The following is a 23,916-nucleotide window of genomic DNA, read 5'->3' on the forward strand; positions in this document are numbered from 1 at the left end:
CAACATCAAAGAAATAACCAACATTCTGAAGTATGACATCACAAGATGAAAGGATGGATTTTAGCCGAGGATTTGGAGAGTTACAGTATGAGAGCTTTGTGAAAGCACAATTTTAGTATTTCTTAAAAACTTGTAGCATTTGCTACATAACTCAAATCGTCAGCATTACATATAGGTCTTAAGGTAAGGACATGTTCTTCAAGTTGGAGGTTTCTCTTGAATTTGCCAATACTCATTGCTAGAAAATTGCTCTTAAGTGCCTGGTGCCAACAAGCTCTCACACTTTGAATTGAAGGCAGGTCGATGTATTACTTTGATTAAACAAACACCTAAACTACAATACTATGGATTAATTCTCCTGTTTATTCTATCAGTATCATAGTCAAACAGAATAGCAGGCCATTACTTGACAACATCAAAGAAATAACCAACATTCTGAAGTATGACATCACAAGATGAAAGGATGGATTTTAGCCGAGGATTTGGAGAGTTACAGTTTGAGAGCTTTGTGAGTGCACAATTTTAGTATTTCTTAAAAACTTGTAGCATTTGCTACATAACTCAAATCGTCAGCATTACATATAGGTCTTAAGGTAAGGACATGTTCTTCAAGTTGGAGGTTTCTCTTGAATTTGCCAATACTCATTGCTGGAAAATTGCTCTTAAGTGCCTGGTGCCAACAAGCTCTCACGCTTAGGAATAAACGAAAACAATGAACAAAACTTCTGTGTTAGCTAAGGAAAAGATCATGGTTTGGTAAGAAAAATGATGTAAGCCTTACCAATGACAGTTGGACTCACATAGGACTTGATGGCTACCTCCTAGTTGAAAGTCCTTGGTTTGATCTATTTGCTTTCCTAGTAAGATAAAGCACAGAAGTTATGCACAGTCCAGCAAGGCAGGGCGATGTATTACTTTGATTAAACAAACACCTAAACTACAATACTATGGATTAATTCTCCTGTTTATTCTATCAGTATCATAGTCAAATAGAATAGCAGGCCGTTACTTGACAACATCAAAGAAATAACCAACATTCTGAAGTATGACATCACAAGATGAAAGGATGGATTTTAGCCGAGGATTTGGAGAGTTACAGTATGAGAGCTTTGTGAAAGCACAATTTTAGTAGTTCTTAAAAACTTGTAGCATTTGCTACATAACTCAAATCGTCAGCATTACATATAGGTCTTAAGGTAAGGACATGTTCTTCAAGTTGGAGGTTTCTCTTGAATTTGCCAATACTCATTGCTGGAAAATTGCTCTTAAGTGCCTGGTGCCAACAAGCTCTCACACTTTGAATTGAAGGCAGGTCGATGTATTACTTTGATTAAACAAACACCTAAACTGCAATACTATGGATTAATTCTCCTGTTTATTCTATCAGTATCATAGTCAAATAGAATAGCAGGCCATTACTTGTCAACATTAAAGAAATAACCAACATTCTGAAGTATGACATCACAAGATGAAAGGATGGATTTTAGCAGAGGATTTGGAGAGTTACAGTATGTGAGCTTTGTGAAAGCACAATTTTAGTATGTCTTCAAAACTTGTAGCATTTGCTACATAAGTCAAATCATCAGCATTACGTGTAGGTCTTTAGGTAAAGACATGTTCTTCAAGTTGGAGGTTTCTCTTGAATTTGCCAATACTCATTGCTGGAAAATTGCTCTTAAGTGCCTGGTGCCAACAAGCTCTCACGCTTAGGAATAAACGAAAACAATGAACAAAACTTCTGTGTTAGCTAAGGAAAAGATCATGGTTTGGTAAGAAAAATGATGTAAGCCTTACCAATGACAGTTGGACTCACATAGGACTTGATGGCTACCTCCTAGTTGAAAGTCCTTGGTTTGATCTATTTGCTTTCCTAGTAAGATAAAGCACAGAAGTTATGCACAGTCCAGCAAGGCAGGGCGATGTATTACTTTGATTAAACAAACACCTAAACTACAATACTATGGATTAATTCTCCTGTTTATTCTATCAGTATCATAGTCAAACAGAATAGCAGGCCGTTACTTGACAACATCAAAGAAATAACCAACATTCTGAAGTATGACATCACAAGATGAAAGGATGGATTTTAGCCGAGGATTTGGAGAGTTACAGTATGAGAGCTTTGTGAAAGCACAATTTTAGTATTTCTTAAAAACTTGTAGCATTTGCTACATAAGTCAAATCATCAGCATTACATATAGGTCTTAAGGTAAGGACATGTTCTTCAAGTTGGAGGTTTCTCTTGAATTTGCCAATACTCATTGCTGGAAAATTGCTCTTAAGTGCCTGGTGCCAACAAGCTCTCACGCTTAGGAATAAACGAAAACAATGAACAAAACTTCTGTGTTAGCTAAGGAAAAGATCATGGTTTGGTAAGAAAAATGATGTAAGCCTTACCAATGACAGTTGGACTCACATAGGACTTGATGGCTACCTCCTAGTTGAAAGTCCTTGGTTTGATCTATTTGCTTTCCTAGTAAGATAAAGCACAGAAGTTATGCACAGTCCAGCAAGGCAGGGCGATGTATTACTTTGATTAAACAAACACCTAAACTACAATACTATGGATTAATTCTCCTGTTTATTCTATCAGTATCATAGTCAAACAGAATAGCAGGCCGTTCCTTGACAACATCAAAGAAATAACCAACATTCTGAAGTATGACATCACAAGATGAAAGGATGGATTTTAGCCGAGGATTTGGAGAGTTACAGTATGAGAGCTTGGTGAAAGCACAATTTTAGTAGTTCTTAAAAACTTGTAGCATTTGCTACATAACTCAAATCGTCAGCATTACATATAGGTCTTAAGGTAAGGACATGTTCTTCAAGTTGGAGGTTTCTCTTGAATTTGCCAATACTCATTGCTGGAAAATTGCTCTTAAGTGCCTGGTGCCAACAAGCTCTCACGCTTAGGAATAAACGAAAACAATGAACAAAACTTCTGTGTTAGCTAAGGAAAAGATCATGGTTTGGTAAGAAAAATGATGTAAGCCTTACCAATGACAGTTGGACTCACATAGGACTTGATGGCTACCTCCTAGTTGAAAGTCCTTGGTTTGATCTATTTGCTTTCCTAGTAAGATAAAGCACAGAAGTTATGCACAGTCCAGCAAGGCAGGGCGATGTATTACTTTGATTAAACAAACACCTAAACTACAATACTATGGATTAATTCTCCTGTTTATTCTATCAGTATCATAGTCAAACAGAATAGCAGGCCGTTACTTGACAACATCAAAGAAATAACCAACATTCTGAAGTATGACATCACAAGATGAAAGGATGGATTTTAGCCGAGGATTTGGAGAGTTACAGTATGAGAGCTTGGTGAAAGCACAATTTTAGTAGTTCTTAAAAACTTGTAGCATTTGCTACATAACTCAAATCGTCAGCATTACATATAGGTCTTAAGGTAAGGACATGTTCTTCAAGTTGGAGGTTTCTCTTGAATTTGCCAATACTCATTGCTGGAAAATTGCTCTTAAGTGCCTGGTGCCAACAAGCTCTCACGCTTAGGAATAAACGAAAACAATGAACAAAACTTCTGTGTTAGCTAAGGAAAAGATCATGGTTTGGTAAGAAAAATGATGTAAGCCTTACCAATGACAGTTGGACTCACATAGGACTTGATGGCTACCTCCTAGTTGAAAGTCCTTGGTTTGATCTATTTGCTTTCCTGGTAAGATAAAGCACAGAAGTTATGCACAGTCCAGCAAGGCAGGGCGATGTATTACTTTGATTAAACAAACACCTAAACTACAATACTATGGATTAATTCTCCTGTTTATTCTATCAGTATCATAGTCAAACAGAATAGCAGGCCGTTCCTTGACAACATCAAAGAAATAACCAACATTCTGAAGTATGACATCACAAGATGAAAGGATGGATTTTAGCCGAGGATTTGGAGAGTTACAGTATGAGAGCTTGGTGAAAGCACAATTTTAGTAGTTCTTAAAAACTTGTAGCATTTGCTACATAACTCAAATCGTCAGCATTACATATAGGTCTTAAGGTAAGGACATGTTCTTCAAGTTGGAGGTTTCTCTTGAATTTGCCAATACTCATTGCTGGAAAATTGCTCTTAAGTGCCTGGTGCCAACAAGCTCTCATGCTTAGGAATAAACGAAAACAATGAACAAAACTTCTGTGTTAGCTAAGGAAAAGATCATGGTTTGGTAAGAAAAATGATGTAAGCCTTACCAATGACAGTTGGACTCACATAGGACTTGATGGCTACCTCCTAGTTGAAAGTCCTTGGTTTGATCTATTTGCTTTCCTAGTAAGATAAAGCACAGAAGTTATGCACAGTCCAGCAAGGCAGGGCGATGTATTACTTTGATTAAACAAACACCTAAACTACAATACTATGGATTAATTCTCCTGTTTATTCTATCAGTATCATAGTCAAACAGAATAGCAGGCCGTTACTTGACAACATCAAAGAAATAACCAACATTCTGAAGTATGACATCACAAGATGAAAGGATGGATTTTAGCCGAGGATTTGGAGAGTTACAGTATGAGAGCTTTGTGAAAGCACAATTTTAGTATTTCTTAAAAACTTGTAGCATTTGCTACATAACTCAAATCGTCAGCATTACATATAGGTCTTAAGGTAAGGACATGTTCTTCAAGTTGGAGGTTTCTCTTGAATTTGCCAATACTCATTGCTAGAAAATTGCTCTTAAGTGCCTGGTGCCAACAAGCTCTCACACTTTGAATTGAAGGCAGGTCGATGTATTACTTTGATTAAACAAACACCTAAACTACAATACTATGGATTAATTCTCCTGTTTATTCTATCAGTATCATAGTCAAACAGAATAGCAGGCCATTACTTGACAACATCAAAGAAATAACCAACATTCTGAAGTATGACATCACAAGATGAAAGGATGGATTTTAGCCGAGGATTTGGAGAGTTACAGTTTGAGAGCTTTGTGAGTGCACAATTTTAGTATTTCTTAAAAACTTGTAGCATTTGCTACATAACTCAAATCGTCAGCATTACATATAGGTCTTAAGGTAAGGACATGTTCTTCAAGTTGGAGGTTTCTCTTGAATTTGCCAATACTCATTGCTGGAAAATTGCTCTTAAGTGCCTGGTGCCAACAAGCTCTCACGCTTAGGAATAAACGAAAACAATGAACAAAACTTCTGTGTTAGCTAAGGAAAAGATCATGGTTTGGTAAGAAAAATGATGTAAGCCTTACCAATGACAGTTGGACTCACATAGGACTTGATGGCTACCTCCTAGTTGAAAGTCCTTGGTTTGATCTATTTGCTTTCCTAGTAAGATAAAGCACAGAAGTTATGCACAGTCCAGCAAGGCAGGGCGATGTATTACTTTGATTAAACAAACACCTAAACTACAATACTATGGATTAATTCTCCTGTTTATTCTATCAGTATCATAGTCAAACAGAATAGCAGGCCGTTACTTGACAACATCAAAGAAATAACCAACATTCTGAAGTATGACATCACAAGATGAAAGGATGGATTTTAGCCGAGGATTTGGAGAGTTACAGTATGAGAGCTTTGTGAAAGCACAATTTTAGTAGTTCTTAAAAACATGTAGCATTTGCTACATAACTCAAATCGTCAGCATTACATATAGGTCTTAAGGTAAGGACATGTTCTTCAAGTTGGAGGTTTCTCTTGAATTTGCCAATACTCATTGCTGGAAAATTGCTCTTAAGTGCCTGGTGCCAACAAGCTCTCACACTTTGAATTGAAGGCAGGTCGATGTATTACTTTGATTAAACAAACACCTAAACTGCAATACTATGGATTAATTCTCCTGTTTATTCTATCAGTATCATAGTCAAATAGAATAGCAGGCCATTACTTGTCAACATTAAAGAAATAACCAACATTCTGAAGTATGACATCACAAGATGAAAGGATGGATTTTAGCAGAGGATTTGGAGAGTTACAGTATGTGAGCTTTGTGAAAGCACAATTTTAGTATGTCTTCAAAACTTGTAGCATTTGCTACATAAGTCAAATCATCAGCATTACGTGTAGGTCTTTAGGTAAAGACATGTTCTTCAAGTTGGAGGTTTCTCTTGAATTTGCCAATACTCATTGCTGGAAAATTGCTCTTAAGTGCCTGGTGCCAACAAGCTCTCACGCTTAGGAATAAACGAAAACAATGAACAAAACTTCTGTGTTAGCTAAGGAAAAGATCATGGTTTGGTAAGAAAAATGATGTAAGCCTTACCAATGACAGTTGGACTCACATAGGACTTGATGGCTACCTCCTAGTTGAAAGTCCTTGGTTTGATCTATTTGCTTTCCTAGTAAGATAAAGCACAGAAGTTATGCACAGTCCAGCAAGGCAGGGCGATGTATTACTTTGATTAAACAAACACCTAAACTACAATACTATGGATTAATTCTCCTGTTTATTCTATCAGTATCATAGTCAAACAGAATAGCAGGCCGTTACTTGACAACATCAAAGAAATAACCAACATTCTGAAGTATGACATCACAAGATGAAAGGATGGATTTTAGCCGAGGATTTGGAGAGTTACAGTATGAGAGCTTTGTGAAAGCACAATTTTAGTATTTCTTAAAAACTTGTAGCATTTGCTACATAAGTCAAATCATCAGCATTACATATAGGTCTTAAGGTAAGGACATGTTCTTCAAGTTGGAGGTTTCTCTTGAATTTGCCAATACTCATTGCTGGAAAATTGCTCTTAAGTGCCTGGTGCCAACAAGCTCTCACGCTTAGGAATAAACGAAAACAATGAACAAAACTTCTGTGTTAGCTAAGGAAAAGATCATGGTTTGGTAAGAAAAATGATGTAAGCCTTACCAATGACAGTTGGACTCACATAGGACTTGATGGCTACCTCCTAGTTGAAAGTCCTTGGTTTGATCTATTTGCTTTCCTAGTAAGATAAAGCACAGAAGTTATGCACAGTCCAGCAAGGCAGGGCGATGTATTACTTTGATTAAACAAACACCTAAACTACAATACTATGGATTAATTCTCCTGTTTATTCTATCAGTATCATAGTCAAACAGAATAGCAGGCCGTTCCTTGACAACATCAAAGAAATAACCAACATTCTGAAGTATGACATCACAAGATGAAAGGATGGATTTTAGCCGAGGATTTGGAGAGTTACAGTATGAGAGCTTGGTGAAAGCACAATTTTAGTAGTTCTTAAAAACTTGTAGCATTTGCTACATAACTCAAATCGTCAGCATTACATATAGGTCTTAAGGTAAGGACATGTTCTTCAAGTTGGAGGTTTCTCTTGAATTTGCCAATACTCATTGCTGGAAAATTGCTCTTAAGTGCCTGGTGCCAACAAGCTCTCACGCTTAGGAATAAACGAAAACAATGAACAAAACTTCTGTGTTAGCTAAGGAAAAGATCATGGTTTGGTAAGAAAAATGATGTAAGCCTTACCAATGACAGTTGGACTCACATAGGACTTGATGGCTACCTCCTAGTTGAAAGTCCTTGGTTTGATCTATTTGCTTTCCTAGTAAGATAAAGCACAGAAGTTATGCACAGTCCAGCAAGGCAGGGCGATGTATTACTTTGATTAAACAAACACCTAAACTACAATACTATGGATTAATTCTCCTGTTTATTCTATCAGTATCATAGTCAAACAGAATAGCAGGCCGTTACTTGACAACATCAAAGAAATAACCAACATTCTGAAGTATGACATCACAAGATGAAAGGATGGATTTTAGCCGAGGATTTGGAGAGTTACAGTATGAGAGCTTGGTGAAAGCACAATTTTAGTAGTTCTTAAAAACTTGTAGCATTTGCTACATAACTCAAATCGTCAGCATTACATATAGGTCTTAAGGTAAGGACATGTTCTTCAAGTTGGAGGTTTCTCTTGAATTTGCCAATACTCATTGCTGGAAAATTGCTCTTAAGTGCCTGGTGCCAACAAGCTCTCACGCTTAGGAATAAACGAAAACAATGAACAAAACTTCTGTGTTAGCTAAGGAAAAGATCATGGTTTGGTAAGAAAAATGATGTAAGCCTTACCAATGACAGTTGGACTCACATAGGACTTGATGGCTACCTCCTAGTTGAAAGTCCTTGGTTTGATCTATTTGCTTTCCTGGTAAGATAAAGCACAGAAGTTATGCACAGTCCAGCAAGGCAGGGCGATGTATTACTTTGATTAAACAAACACCTAAACTACAATACTATGGATTAATTCTCCTGTTTATTCTATCAGTATCATAGTCAAACAGAATAGCAGGCCGTTCCTTGACAACATCAAAGAAATAACCAACATTCTGAAGTATGACATCACAAGATGAAAGGATGGATTTTAGCCGAGGATTTGGAGAGTTACAGTATGAGAGCTTGGTGAAAGCACAATTTTAGTAGTTCTTAAAAACTTGTAGCATTTGCTACATAACTCAAATCGTCAGCATTACATATAGGTCTTAAGGTAAGGACATGTTCTTCAAGTTGGAGGTTTCTCTTGAATTTGCCAATACTCATTGCTGGAAAATTGCTCTTAAGTGCCTGGTGCCAACAAGCTCTCACACTTTGAATTGAAGGCAGGTCGATGTATTACTTTGATTAAACAAACACCTAAACTACAATACTATGGATTAATTCTCCTGTTTATTCTATCAGTATCATAGTCAAACAGAATAGCAGGCCATTACTTGTCAACATTAAAGAAATAACCAACATTCTGAAGTATGACATCACAAGATGAAAGGATGGATTTTAGCAGAGGATTTGGAGAGTTACAGTATGTGAGCTTTGTGAAAGCACAATTTTAGTATGTCTTCAAAACTTGTAGCATTTGCTACATAAGTCAAATCATCAGCATTACATATAGGTCTTAAGGTAAAGACATGTTCTTCAAGTTGGAGGTTTCTCTTGAATTTGCCAATACTCATTGCTGGAAAATTGCTCTTAAGTGCCTGGTGCCAACAAGCTCTCACGCTTAGGAATAAACGAAAACAATGAACAAAACTTCTGTGTTAGCTAAGGAAAAGATCATGGTTTGGTAAGAAAAATGATGTAAGCCTTACCAATGACAGTTGGACTCACATAAGACTTGATGGCTACCTCCTAGTTGAAAGTCCTTGGTTTGATCTATTTGCTTTCCTAGTAAGATAAAGCACAGAAGTTATGCACAGTCCAGCAAGGCAGGGCGATGTATTACTTTGATTAAACAAACACCTAAACTACAATACTATGGATTAATTCTCCTGTTTATTCTATCAGTATCATAGTCAAACAGAATAGCAGGCCGTTCCTTGACAACATCAAAGAAATAACCAACATTCTGAAGTATGACATCACAAGATGAAAGGATGGATTTTAGCCGAGGATTTGGAGAGTTACAGTATGAGAGCTTTGTGAAAGCACAATTTTAGTATTTCTTAAAAACTTGTAGCATTTGCTACATAACTCAAATCGTCAGCATTACATATAGGTCTTAAGGTAAGGACATGTTCTTCAAGTTGGAGGTTTCTCTTGAATTTGCCAATACTCATTGCTGGAAAATTGCTCTTAAGTGCCTGGTGCCAACAAGCTCTCACGCTTAGGAATAAACGAAAACAATGAACAAAACTTCTGTGTTAGCTAAGGAAAAGATCATGGTTTGGTAAGAAAAATGATGTAAGCCTTACCAATGACAGTTGGACTCACATAGGACTTGATGGCTACCTCCTAGTTGAAAGTCCTTGGTTTGATCTATTTGCTTTCCTAGTAAGATAAAGCACAGAAGTTATGCACAGTCCAGCAAGGCAGGGCGATGTATTACTTTGATTAAACAAACACCTAAACTACAATACTATGGATTAATTCTCCTGTTTATTCTATCAGTATCATAGTCAAACAGAATAGCAGGCCGTTCCTTGACAACATCAAAGAAATAACCAACATTCTGAAGTATGACATCACAAGATGAAAGGATGGATTTTAGCCGAGGATTTGGAGAGTTACAGTATGAGAGCTTGGTGAAAGCACAATTTTAGTAGTTCTTAAAAACTTGTAGCATTTGCTACATAACTCAAATCGTCAGCATTACATATAGGTCTTAAGGTAAGGACATGTTCTTCAAGTTGGAGGTTTCTCTTGAATTTGCCAATACTCATTGCTGGAAAATTGCTCTTAAGTGCCTGGTGCCAACAAGCTCTCACGCTTAGGAATAAACGAAAACAATGAACAAAACTTCTGTGTTAGCTAAGGAAAAGATCATGGTTTGGTAAGAAAAATGATGTAAGCCTTACCAATGACAGTTGGACTCACATAGGACTTGATGGCTACCTCCTAGTTGAAAGTCCTTGGTTTGATCTATTTGCTTTCCTAGTAAGATAAAGCACAGAAGTTATGCACAGTCCAGCAAGGCAGGGCGATGTATTACTTTGATTAAACAAACACCTAAACTACAATACTATGGATTAATTCTCCTGTTTATTCTATCAGTATCATAGTCAAACAGAATAGCAGGCCGTTACTTGACAACATCAAAGAAATAACCAACATTCTGAAGTATGACATCACAAGATGAAAGGATGGATTTTAGCCGAGGATTTGGAGAGTTACAGTATGAGAGCTTGGTGAAAGCACAATTTTAGTAGTTCTTAAAAACTTGTAGCATTTGCTACATAACTCAAATCGTCAGCATTACATATAGGTCTTAAGGTAAGGACATGTTCTTCAAGTTGGAGGTTTCTCTTGAATTTGCCAATACTCATTGCTGGAAAATTGCTCTTAAGTGCCTGGTGCCAACAAGCTCTCACGCTTAGGAATAAACGAAAACAATGAACAAAACTTCTGTGTTAGCTAAGGAAAAGATCATGGTTTGGTAAGAAAAATGATGTAAGCCTTACCAATGACAGTTGGACTCACATAGGACTTGATGGCTACCTCCTAGTTGAAAGTCCTTGGTTTGATCTATTTGCTTTCCTGGTAAGATAAAGCACAGAAGTTATGCACAGTCCAGCAAGGCAGGGCGATGTATTACTTTGATTAAACAAACACCTAAACTACAATACTATGGATTAATTCTCCTGTTTATTCTATCAGTATCATAGTCAAACAGAATAGCAGGCCGTTCCTTGACAACATCAAAGAAATAACCAACATTCTGAAGTATGACATCACAAGATGAAAGGATGGATTTTAGCCGAGGATTTGGAGAGTTACAGTATGAGAGCTTGGTGAAAGCACAATTTTAGTAGTTCTTAAAAACTTGTAGCATTTGCTACATAACTCAAATCGTCAGCATTACATATAGGTCTTAAGGTAAGGACATGTTCTTCAAGTTGGAGGTTTCTCTTGAATTTGCCAATACTCATTGCTGGAAAATTGCTCTTAAGTGCCTGGTGCCAACAAGCTCTCACACTTTGAATTGAAGGCAGGTCGATGTATTACTTTGATTAAACAAACACCTAAACTACAATACTATGGATTAATTCTCCTGTTTATTCTATCAGTATCATAGTCAAACAGAATAGCAGGCCATTACTTGTCAACATTAAAGAAATAACCAACATTCTGAAGTATGACATCACAAGATGAAAGGATGGATTTTAGCAGAGGATTTGGAGAGTTACAGTATGTGAGCTTTGTGAAAGCACAATTTTAGTATGTCTTCAAAACTTGTAGCATTTGCTACATAAGTCAAATCATCAGCATTACATATAGGTCTTAAGGTAAAGACATGTTCTTCAAGTTGGAGGTTTCTCTTGAATTTGCCAATACTCATTGCTGGAAAATTGCTCTTAAGTGCCTGGTGCCAACAAGCTCTCACGCTTAGGAATAAACGAAAACAATGAACAAAACTTCTGTGTTAGCTAAGGAAAAGATCATGGTTTGGTAAGAAAAATGATGTAAGCCTTACCAATGACAGTTGGACTCACATAGGACTTGATGGCTACCTCCTAGTTGAAAGTCCTTGGTTTGATCTATTTGCTTTCCTAGTAAGATAAAGCACAGAAGTTATGCACAGTCCAGCAAGGCAGGGCGATGTATTACTTTGATTAAACAAACACCTAAACTACAATACTATGGATTAATTCTCCTGTTTATTCTATCAGTATCATAGTCAAACAGAATAGCAGGCCGTTACTTGACAACATCAAAGAAATAACCAACATTCTGAAGTATGACATCACAAGATGAAAGGATGGATTTTAGCCGAGGATTTGGAGAGTTACAGTATGAGAGCTTTGTGAAAGCACAATTTTAGTATTTCTTAAAAACTTGTAACATTTGCTACATAACTCAAATCGTCAGCATTACATATAGGTCTTAAGGTAAGGACATGTTCTTCAAGTTGGAGGTTTCTCTTGAATTTGCCAATACTCATTGCTGGAAAATTGCTCTTAAGTGCCTGGTGCCAACAAGCTCTCACGCTTAGGAATATACGAAAACAATGAACAAAACTTCTGTGTTAGCTAAGGAAAAGATCATGGTTTGGTAAGAAAAATGATGTAAGCCTTACCAATGACAGTTGGACTCACATAGGACTTGATGGCTACCTCCTAGTTGAAAGTCCTTGGTTTGATCTATTTGCTTTCCTAGTAAGATAAAGCACAGAAGTTATGCACAGTCCAGCAAGGCAGGGCGATGTATTACTTTGATTAAACAAACACCTAAACTACAATACTATGGATTAATTCTCCTGTTTATTCTATCAGTATCATAGTCAAACAGAATAGCAGGCCGTTCCTTGACAACATCAAAGAAATAACCAACATTCTGAAGTATGACATCACAAGATGAAAGGATGGATTTTAGCCGAGGATTTGGAGAGTTACAGTATGAGAGCTTGGTGAAAGCACAATTTTAGTAGTTCTTAAAAACTTGTAGCATTTGCTACATAACTCAAATCGTCAGCATTACATATAGGTCTTAAGGTAAGGACATGTTCTTCAAGTTGGAGGTTTCTCTTGAATTTGCCAATACTCATTGCTGGAAAATTGCTCTTAAGTGCCTGGTGCCAACAAGCTCTCACGCTTAGGAATAAACGAAAACAATGAACAAAACTTCTGTGTTAGCTAAGGAAAAGATCATGGTTTGGTAAGAAAAATGATGTAAGCCTTACCAATGACAGTTGGACTCACATAGGACTTGATGGCTACCTCCTAGTTGAAAGTCCTTGGTTTGATCTATTTGCTTTCCTAGTAAGATAAAGCACAGAAGTTATGCACAGTCCAGCAAGGCAGGGCGATGTATTACTTTGATTAAACAAACACCTAAACTACAATACTATGGATTAATTCTCCTGTTTATTCTATCAGTATCATAGTCAAACAGAATAGCAGGCCGTTCCTTGACAACATCAAAGAAATAACCAACATTCTGAAGTATGACATCACAAGATGAAAGGATGGATTTTAGCCGAGGATTTGGAGAGTTACAGTATGAGAGCTTGGTGAAAGCACAATTTTAGTAGTTCTTAAAAACTTGTAGCATTTGCTACATAACTCAAATCGTCAGCATTACATATAGGTCTTAAGGTAAGGACATGTTCTTCAAGTTGGAGGTTTCTCTTGAATTTGCCAATACTCATTGCTGGAAAATTGCTCTTAAGTGCCTGGTGCCAACAAGCTCTCACGCTTAGGAATAAACGAAAACAATGAACAAAACTTCTGTGTTAGCTAAGGAAAAGATCATGGTTTGGTAAGAAAAATGATGTAAGCCTTACCAATGACAGTTGGACTCACATAGGACTTGATGGCTACCTCCTAGTTGAAAGTCCTTGGTTTGATCTATTTGCTTTCCTAGTAAGATAAAGCACAGAAGTTATGCACAGTCCAGCAAGGCAGGGCGATGTATTACTTTGATTAAACAAACACCTAAACTACAATACTATGGATTAATTCTCCTGTTTATTCTATCAGTATCATAGTCAAACAGAATAGCAGGCCGTTACTTGACAACATCAAAGAAATAACCAACATTCTGAAGTATGACATCACAAGATGAAAGGATGGATTTTAGCCGAGGATTTGGAGAGTTACAGTATGAGAGCTTTGTGAAAGCACAATTTTAGTATTTCTTAAAAACTTGTAACATTTGCTACATAACTCAAATCGTCAGCATTACATATAGGTCTTAAGGTAAGGACATGTTCTTCAAGTTGGAGGTTTCTCTTGAATTTGCCAATACTCATTGCTGGAAAATTGCTCTTAAGTGCCTGGTGCCAACAAGCTCTCACGCTTAGGAATATACGAAAACAATGAACAAAACTTCTGTGTTAGCTAAGGAAAAGATCATGGTTTGGTAAGAAAAATGATGTAAGCCTTACCAATGACAGTTGGACTCACATAGGACTTGATGGCTACCTCCTAGTTGAAAGTCCTTGGTTTGATCTATTTGCTTTCCTAGTAAGATAAAGCACAGAAGTTATGCACAGTCCAGCAAGGCAGGGCGATGTATTACTTTGATTAAACAAACACCTAAACTACAATACTATGGATTAATTCTCCTGTTTATTCTATCAGTATCATAGTCAAACAGAATAGCAGGCCGTTCCTTGACAACATCAAAGAAATAACCAACATTCTGAAGTATGACATCACAAGATGAAAGGATGGATTTTAGCCGAGGATTTGGAGAGTTACAGTATGAGAGCTTGGTGAAAGCACAATTTTAGTAGTTCTTAAAAACTTGTAGCATTTGCTACATAACTCAAATCGTCAGCATTACATATAGGTCTTAAGGTAAGGACATGTTCTTCAAGTTGGAGGTTTCTCTTGAATTTGCCAATACTCATTGCTGGAAAATTGCTCTTAAGTGCCTGGTGCCAACAAGCTCTCACGCTTAGGAATAAACGAAAACAATGAACAAAACTTCTGTGTTAGCTAAGGAAAAGATCATGGTTTGGTAAGAAAAATGATGTAAGCCTTACCAATGACAGTTGGACTCACATAGGACTTGATGGCTACCTCCTAGTTGAAAGTCCTTGGTTTGATCTATTTGCTTTCCTAGTAAGATAAAGCACAGAAGTTATGCACAGTCCAGCAAGGCAGGGCGATGTATTACTTTGATTAAACAAACACCTAAACTACAATACTATGGATTAATTCTCCTGTTTATTCTATCAGTATCATAGTCAAACAGAATAGCAGGCCGTTACTTGACAACATCAAAGAAATAACCAACATTCTGAAGTATGACATCACAAGATGAAAGGATGGATTTTAGCCGAGGATTTGGAGAGTTACAGTATGAGAGCTTGGTGAAAGCACAGTTTTAGTAGTTCTTAAAAACTTGTAGCATTTGCTACATAACTCAAATCGTCAGCATTACATATAGGTCTTAAGGTAAGGACATGTTCTTCAAGTTGGAGGTTTCTCTTGAATTTGCCAATACTCATTGCTGGAAAATTGCTCTTAAGTGCCTGGTGCCAACAAGCTCTCACGCTTAGGAATAAACGAAAACAATGAACAAAACTTCTGTGTTAGCTAAGGAAAAGATCATGGTTTGGTAAGAAAAATGATGTAAGCCTTACCAATGACAGTTGGACTCACATAGGACTTGATGGCTACCTCCTAGTTGAAAGTCCTTGGTTTGATCTATTTGCTTTCCTAGTAAGATAAAGCACAGAAGTTATGCACAGTCCAGCAAGGCAGGGCGATGTATTACTTTGATTAAACAAACACCTAAACTACAATACTATGGATTAATTCTCCTGTTTATTCTATCAGTATCATAGTCAAACAGAATAGCAGGCCGTTACTTGACAACATCAAAGAAATAACCAACATTCTGAAGTATGACATCACAAGATGAAAGGATGGATTTTAGCCGAGGATTTGGAGAGTTACAGTATGAGAGCTTGGTGAAAGCACAATTTTAGTAGTTCTTAAAAACTTGTAGCATTTGCTACATAACTCAAATCGTCAGCATTACATATAGGTCTTAAGGTAAGGACATGTTCTTCAAGTTGGAGGATTCTCTTGAATTTGCCAATACTCATTGCTGGAAAATTGCTCTTAAGTGCCTGGTGCCAACAAGCTCTCACGCTTAGGAATAAACGAAAACAATGAACAAAACTTCTGTGTTAGCTAAGGAAAAGATCATGGTTTGGTAAGAAAAATGATGTAAGCCTTACCAATGACAGTTGGACTCACATAGGACTTGATGTCCTTGTTGTCCAAGATGGCGGCGCGAGCGCATCGCGAGGCCCAGCGTCTCTCTCAGATTTGCAATTTTGCAGTAATTTTATTGTTAATTTCGGGTCTGTTCGCACGGAACAGCCTCGCCTTAACATCCTACACCCGACAGGAACTTTTGGATATCGGAATACACCTCCCTGACGATTTAATCAACGATCTTCGACTCATCCCTGAGATCGCCAAAACACCCGAGGCTACGCACTCTACCCGGCCGGGCGGAAGTGCTCGCAGGCGGCGTCGAGACCGTAAACAAAGGCGGGGGAAGCGCGGAGGTATAAGGGCTAAGCTAAAGCTAACACCGCACCGTCTCCCGTTACCCAGCATTTTCCTCGCTAATGTGCGGTCTTTGGTGAACAAAATGGACGAGTTACGACTTCGCATCATCCACAGCAAGAGAATTATGGACTGTAATGTCATGATATTCACGGAAACATGGCTAAACAACGGAGTACCGGACGATGCTATCAAGCTAGCCGGTCGCCACACACACCGAGCAGACAGAATAGCAGAGGACTCCGGTAAGACCAGAGGAGGAGGGCTGTGCATTTATATTAACAAAGCTTGGTGTACAGACTCTGTCATTATTGGGAGACACTGCTCAGCTAACATAGAGTTTCTCATGGTTAAATGTAGACCTTTCTATCAGCCAAGGGAGCTCAGCTCCACTATTGTTACTGCAGCCTACATCCCCCCTGATGCCGATGCTAAAGCTGCCATGAAGGAACTTTACACCGCTATCAGTAAACAACAGACTGCTCACCCGGAGGCTGCATTTATAGTTGCAGGTGATTTTAATCACTCAAACTTAAAGACAGTGCTCCCTAAATTTCACCAGCATGTTTCCTGCAATACAAGAGGAAACAAAACTTTGGACCATGTTTACACAAACATCGCAGGAGCCTACACCACGACCCCCCTCCCCCACCTGGGACAGTCAGACCATCTTTCTTTGTTCCTCATCCCCAAGTACTCCCCACTCATCCAACGTGTGAAGCCATCAGTAACAACGATTAAAGTGTGGCCAGCGGGGACAGACTCTGTACTTCAGGACAAGTTCCATCACACAGACTGGAGTATGTTTGCTTCGCAGGCTACCTTGGGCTCTCACATAGACATTGACACCTACACTTCTTCTGTGCTGGATTATATCAACACCACCATCGACAGTGTTACAACATGGAAGCAGATCACCACGTACCCAAATCAGAAGCCATGGATGAACAAGGAGGTGCGTCTCCTACTGAAGGCCCGCAACACCGCCTACAGATCAGATGATGCAATGGCCTACAGCGTATCCAGGGCAAACCTGAGGAGGGGCATCATCAAGGCCAAGCACTGCTACAAGCTGAAGGTAGAGGAACACTTCTCCAACTCCGACCCCAGACGCATGTGGCAGGGCATCCAGGCCATTAGTGACTATAAACCCAGAAACTCCACCCCGATAACCACAGATGTCTCCTTCCTGAACGAGCTAAATCACTTTTATGCTCGTTTCGATAGAGACAACAGAGAGACACAGACCACGACCAGACCTCCTGCAGACAACCAGCCCCTCTCACTCACCTCCACAGATGTCCACGCTGCACTGAGCCGGATCAACGCTCGAAAGGCTGCTGGTCCAGACGGCACCCCCGGGCGTGTGCTTAGAGCATGTGCGGAGCAGCTCACTGGGGTTTTTACGGACATCTTCAACCTGTCCCTCGCCCAAGCAGCTGTGCCAGCTTGCTTCAAAGCCACCTCCATTGTCCCAGTGCCGAAACACTCCAGCCCGACAGGCCTGAACGACTACCGCCCTGTGGCACTCACACCCATCATAATGAAGTGCTTTGAGCGACTGGTCCTAGCACACCTGAAAAACTGCCTCCCACCCACACTGGACCCATTCCAGTTTGCCTACCGCAGCAATAGGAGTACAGAGGATGCAGTCTCCACTGCGCTGCACTCTGTGCTCACTCATCTGGACAATAACAACACATACGCACGAATGCTGTTTGTTGATTTTAGCTCAGCATTCAACTCTGTCATCCCCTCCAAGTTGAACACCAAACTCGGAGACCTGGGCTTCAACTCCTCCCTCCGTCACTGGATAATGGACTTTCTGACCAACAGACCCCAGTATGTTAGGTCAGGACACACCTGCTCCACCACCATCACACTCAACACAGGCGTACCACAGGGCTGTGTGCTGAGTCCATTCCTCTACTCCCTCTTCACCCACGACTGCAGACCTGTACATGGATCCAACACCATCATCAAGTTTGCAGACGATACAGCGGTGATTGGCCTCATCAGCAACAACGATGACACGGCCTACAGGGAGGAGGTACAGCATCTGGCCGCCTGGTGTGCTGACAACAACCTGCTCCTCAACACCAGCAAGACGAAGGAGATCATCGTGGACTTCAGGAGAGAAAGAGGAAGCACGCACAACCCCATTCACATCAACGGGATGGCTGTTGAACGTGTCTCCAGCTTCAAGTTCCTGGGGACCCACATCACAGAGGACCTCTCCTGGTCCACTAACACCTCCAGTCTGGTTAAGAAGGCTCATCAACGCCTCTTTTTCCTGAGGACACTGAAGAGACACCACCTGTCTTCAGCTGTACTGATGAACTTCTACCGCTGTGTGATCGAGAGCATCCTGACCAGCAGTGTCTCAGTCTGGTACGGAAACTGCTCTGTCGCAGACCGTAAGGCGCTACAGCGGGTGGTAAAAACCGCCCAGCGCATCACAAGGTGTCCACTTCCGGCCATTGAGGATGTCCAAAGAACACGCTGTCTGCGGCGAGCTCATGGCATCCTTAAAGACTCCTCCCACCCTGCCCACAGACTGTTTACCCTCCTGCCCTCCGGCAGGCGCTTCAGAAGCCTCCGGACCAGAACCAACAGACTGAGAAACAGCTTTTTCCCCAGAGCTGTTTCTCTACTGAACTCTACCCCCCGAACTCTGAACTCGAACTCTGTCTCTCTCTCTCTCTCCCTCTCTCTCTCCGCACCCTGCTGACCCCCCTTTCCCCTCCATATCACCTCACTCCCCGAACTCTGTATTCTGTCTCTCTCTCTCCCTGTATTCGAACTCTGTATTCTGTCTCTCTCTCTCTCTCCCTCTCTCTCTCCGCACCCTGCTGACCCCCCTTTCCCCTCCATATCACCTCACACCCATCATCCCCCCACCTCTCCTCCTGGTCACACACACACATCTCTCATCCATCTGTATTATTGTATTATAGTACGTTCATATTCTGTAAATTATCTGTAAACTGTATAACATGCTCACTGCATCTTAATCTGTAAATTATTAGTATAACATGCTCACTGCATCTTAATCTGTAAATTATTAGTACAGCATGCTCACTGCATCTTATTCTGTATATTATTAGTATAGCATACTCACTGCACCTTAATCTGTATATTATTAGTATAGCATGCTCACTGCATCTTAATCTGTATATTATTAGTATAGATGCTCACTGCATCTTAATCTGTATATTATAATCCTAAAAACACACTTATTTTGTAGCATTACTTATTTATAGCATTTATTTATTTTTATTGCATCCCATTAAGCCAGCCATCCAGATATACCTCATAATTCACTTTTTTTTTGGCTACATCTGTAAATTTTGCAATTACTGTACATAGCACAGAATCACTGTACATAGCACAGAATTACTGTACATAGCACAGAATTACTGTACATAGCACAGACTCTTGCACTCAATTACTGTACATAGCACAGACTATTGCACTTTCTGCTTATTTGCACTTCTGGTGAGATGCCAAACCTCATTTCGTTACTCTATACCTGTATATGTGTAATGACAATAAAGTTGAATCTCATCTCATCTCATCTCATCTCATCTCATCTCATCTCATCTCATGGCTACCTCCTAGTTGAAAGTCCTTGGTTTGATCTATTTGCTTTCCTAGTAAGATAAAGCACAGAAGTTATGCACAGTCCAGCAAGGCAGGGCGATGTATTACTTTGATTAAACAAACACCTAAACTACAATACTATGGATTAATTCTCCTGTTTATTCTATCAGTATCATAGTCAAACAGAATAGCAGGCCGTTACTTGACAACATCAAAGAAATAACCAACATTCTGAAGTATGACATCACAAGATGAAAGGATGGATTTTAGCCGAGGATTTGGAGAGTTACAGTATGAGAGCTTTGTGAAAGCACAATTTTAGTAGTTCTTAAAAACTTGTAGCATTTGCTACATAACTCAAATCGTCAGCATTACATATAGGTCTTAAGGTAAGGACATGTTCTTCAAGTTGGAGGTTTCTCTTGAATTTGCCAATACTCATTGCTGGAAAATTGCTCTTAAGTGCCTGGTGCCAACAAGCTCTCACGCTTAGGAATAAACGAAAACAATGAACAAAACTTGTGTGTTAGCTAAGGAAAAGATCATGGTTTGGTAAGAAAAATGATGTAAGCCTAACCAATGACAGTTGGACTCACATAGGACTTGATGGCTACCTCCTAGTTGAAAGTCCTTGGTTTGATCTATTTGCTTTCCTAGTAAGATAAAGCACAGAAGTTATGCACAGTCCAGCAAGGCAGGGCGATGTATTACTTTGATTAAACAAACACCTAAACTACAATACTATGGATTAATTCTCCTGTTTATTCTATCAGTATCATAGTCAAACAGAATAGCAGGCCGTTACTTGACAACATCAAAGAAATAACCAACATTCTGAAGTATGACATCACAAGATGAAAAGATGGATTTTAGCCGAGGATTTGGAGAGTTACAGTATGAGAGCTTTGTGAAAGCACAATTTTAGTAGTTCTTAAAAACTTGTAGCATTTGCTACATAACTCAAATCGTCAGCATTACATATAGGTCTTAAGGTAAGGACATGTTCTTCAAGTTGGAGGTTTCTCTTGAATTTGCCAATACTCATTGCTGGAAAATTGCTCTTAAGTGCCTGGTGCCAACAAGCTCTCACGCTTAGGAATAAACGAAAACAATGAACAAAACTTCTGTGTTAGCTAAGGAAAAGATCATGGTTTGGTAAGAAAAATGATGTAAGCCTTACCAATGACAGTTGGACTCACATAGGACTTGATGGCTACCTCCTAGTTGAAAGTCCTTGGTTTGATCTATTTGCTTTCCTAGTAAGATAAAGCACAGAAGTTATGCACAGTCCAGCAAGGCAGGGCGATGTATTACTTTGATTAAACAAACACCTAAACTACAATACTATGGATTAATTCTCCTGTTTATTCTATCAGTATCATAGTCAAACAGAATAGCAGGCCGTTCCTTGACAACATCAAAGAAATAACCAACATTCTGAAGTATGACATCACAAGATGAAAGGATGGATTTTAGCCGAGGATTTGGAGAGTTACAGTATGAGAGCTTGGTGAAAGCACAATTTTAGTAGTTCTTAAAAACTTGTAGCATTTGCTACATAACTCAAATCGTCAGCATTACATATAGGTCTTAAGGTAAGGACATGTTCTTCAAGTTGGAGGTTTCTCTTGAATTTGCCAATACTCATTGCTGGAAAATTGCTCTTAAGTGCCTGGTGCCAACAAGCTCTCACGCTTAGGAATAAACGAAAACAATGAACAAAACTTCTGTGTTAGCTAAGGAAAAGATCATGGTTTGGTAAGAAAAATGATGTAAGCCTTACCAATGACAGTTGGACTCACATAGGACTTGATGGCTACCTCCTAGTTGAAAGTCCTTGGTTTGATCTATTTGCTTTCCTAGTAAGATAAAGCACAGAAGTTATGCACAGTCCAGCAAGGCAGGGCGATGTATTACTTTGATTAAACAAACACCTAAACTACAATACTATGGATTAATTCTCCTGTTTATTTTATCAGTATCATAGTCAAACAGAATAGCAGGCCGTTACTTGACAACATCAAAGAAATAACCAACATTCTGAAGTATGACATCACAAGATGAAAGGATGGATTTTAGCCGAGGATTTGGAGAGTTACAGTATGAGTGCTTTGTGAAAGCACAATTTTAGTATTTCTTAAAAACTTGTAGCATTTGCTACATAACTCAAATCGTCAGCATTACATATAGGTCTTAAGGTAAGGACATGTTCTTCAAGTTGGAGGTTTCTCTTGAATTTGCCAATACTCATTGCTGGAAAATTGCTCTTAAGTGCCTGGTGCCAACAAGCTCTCACGCTTAGGAATAAACGAAAACAATGAACAAAACTTGTGTGTTAGCTAAGGAAAAGATCATGGTTTGGTAAGAAAAATGATGTAAGCCTAACCAATGACAGTTGGACTCACATAGGACTTGATGACTACCTCCTAGTTGAAAGTCCTTGGTTTGATCTATTTGCTTTCCTAGTAAGATAAAGCACAGAAGTTATGCACAGTCCAGCAAGGCAGGGCGATGTATTACTTTGATTAAACAAACACCTAAACTACAATACTATGGATTAATTCTCCTGTTTATTCTATCAGTATCATAGTCAAACAGAATAGCAGGCCGTTCCTTGACAACATCAAAGAAATAACCAACATTCTGAAGTATGACATCACAAGATGAAAGGATGGATTTTAGCCGAGGATTTGGAGAGTTACAGTATGAGAGCTTGGTGAAAGCACAATTTTAGTAGTTCTTAAAAACTTGTAGCATTTGCTACATAACTCAAATCGTCAGCATTACATATAGGTCTTAAGGTAAGGACATGTTCTTCAAGTTGGAGGTTTCTCTTGAATTTGCCAATACTCATTGCTGGAAAATTGCTCTTAAGTGCCTGGTGCCAACAAGCTCTCACGCTTAGGAATAAACGAAAACAATGAACAAAACTTCTGTGTTAGCTAAGGAAAAGATCATGGTTTGGTAAGAAAAATGATGTAAGCCTTACCAATGACAGTTGGACTCACATAGGACTTGATGGCTACCTCCTAGTTGAAAGTCCTTGGTTTGATCTATTTGCTTTCCTAGTAAGATAAAGCACAGAAGTTATGCACAGTCCAGCAAGGCAGGGCGATGTATTACTTTGATTAAACAAACACCTAAACTACAATACTATGGATTAATTCTCCTGTTTATTCTATCAGTATCATAGTCAAACAGAATAGCAGGCCGTTACTTGACAACATCAAAGAAATAACCAACATTCTGAAGTATGACATCACAAGATGAAAGGATGGATTTTAGCCGAGGATTTGGAGAGTTACAGTATGAGAGCTTTGTGAAAGCACAATTTTAGTATTTCTTAAAAACTTGTAGCATTTGCTACATAACTCAAATCGTCAGCATTACATATAGGTCTTAAGGTAAGGACATGTTCTTCAAGTTGGAGGTTTCTCTTGAATTTGCCAATACTCATTGCTGGAAAATTGCTCTTAAGTGCCTGGTGCCAACAAGCTCTCACACTTTGAATTGAAGGCAGGTCGATGTATTACTTTGATTAAACAAACACCTAAACTACAATACTATGGATTAATTCTCCTGTTTATTCTATCAGTATCATAGTCAAACAGAATAGCAGGCCGCTACTTGACAACATCAAAGAAATAACCAACATTCTGAAGTATGACATCACAACATGAAAGGATGGATTTTAGCAGAGGATTTGGAGAGTTACAGTATGAGAGCTTTGTGAAAGCACAATTTTAGTAGTTCTTAAAAACTTGTAGCATTTGCTACATAACTCAAATCGTCAGCATTACATATAGGTCTTAAGGTAAGGACATGTTCTTCAAGTTGGAGGTTTCTCTTGAATTTGCCAATACTCATTGCTGGAAAATT

This window comes from Labrus bergylta, chromosome 19 (assembly GCF_963930695.1).
Source record: "Labrus bergylta chromosome 19, fLabBer1.1, whole genome shotgun sequence".
NCBI lineage: Eukaryota > Metazoa > Chordata > Actinopteri > Labriformes > Labridae > Labrus > Labrus bergylta.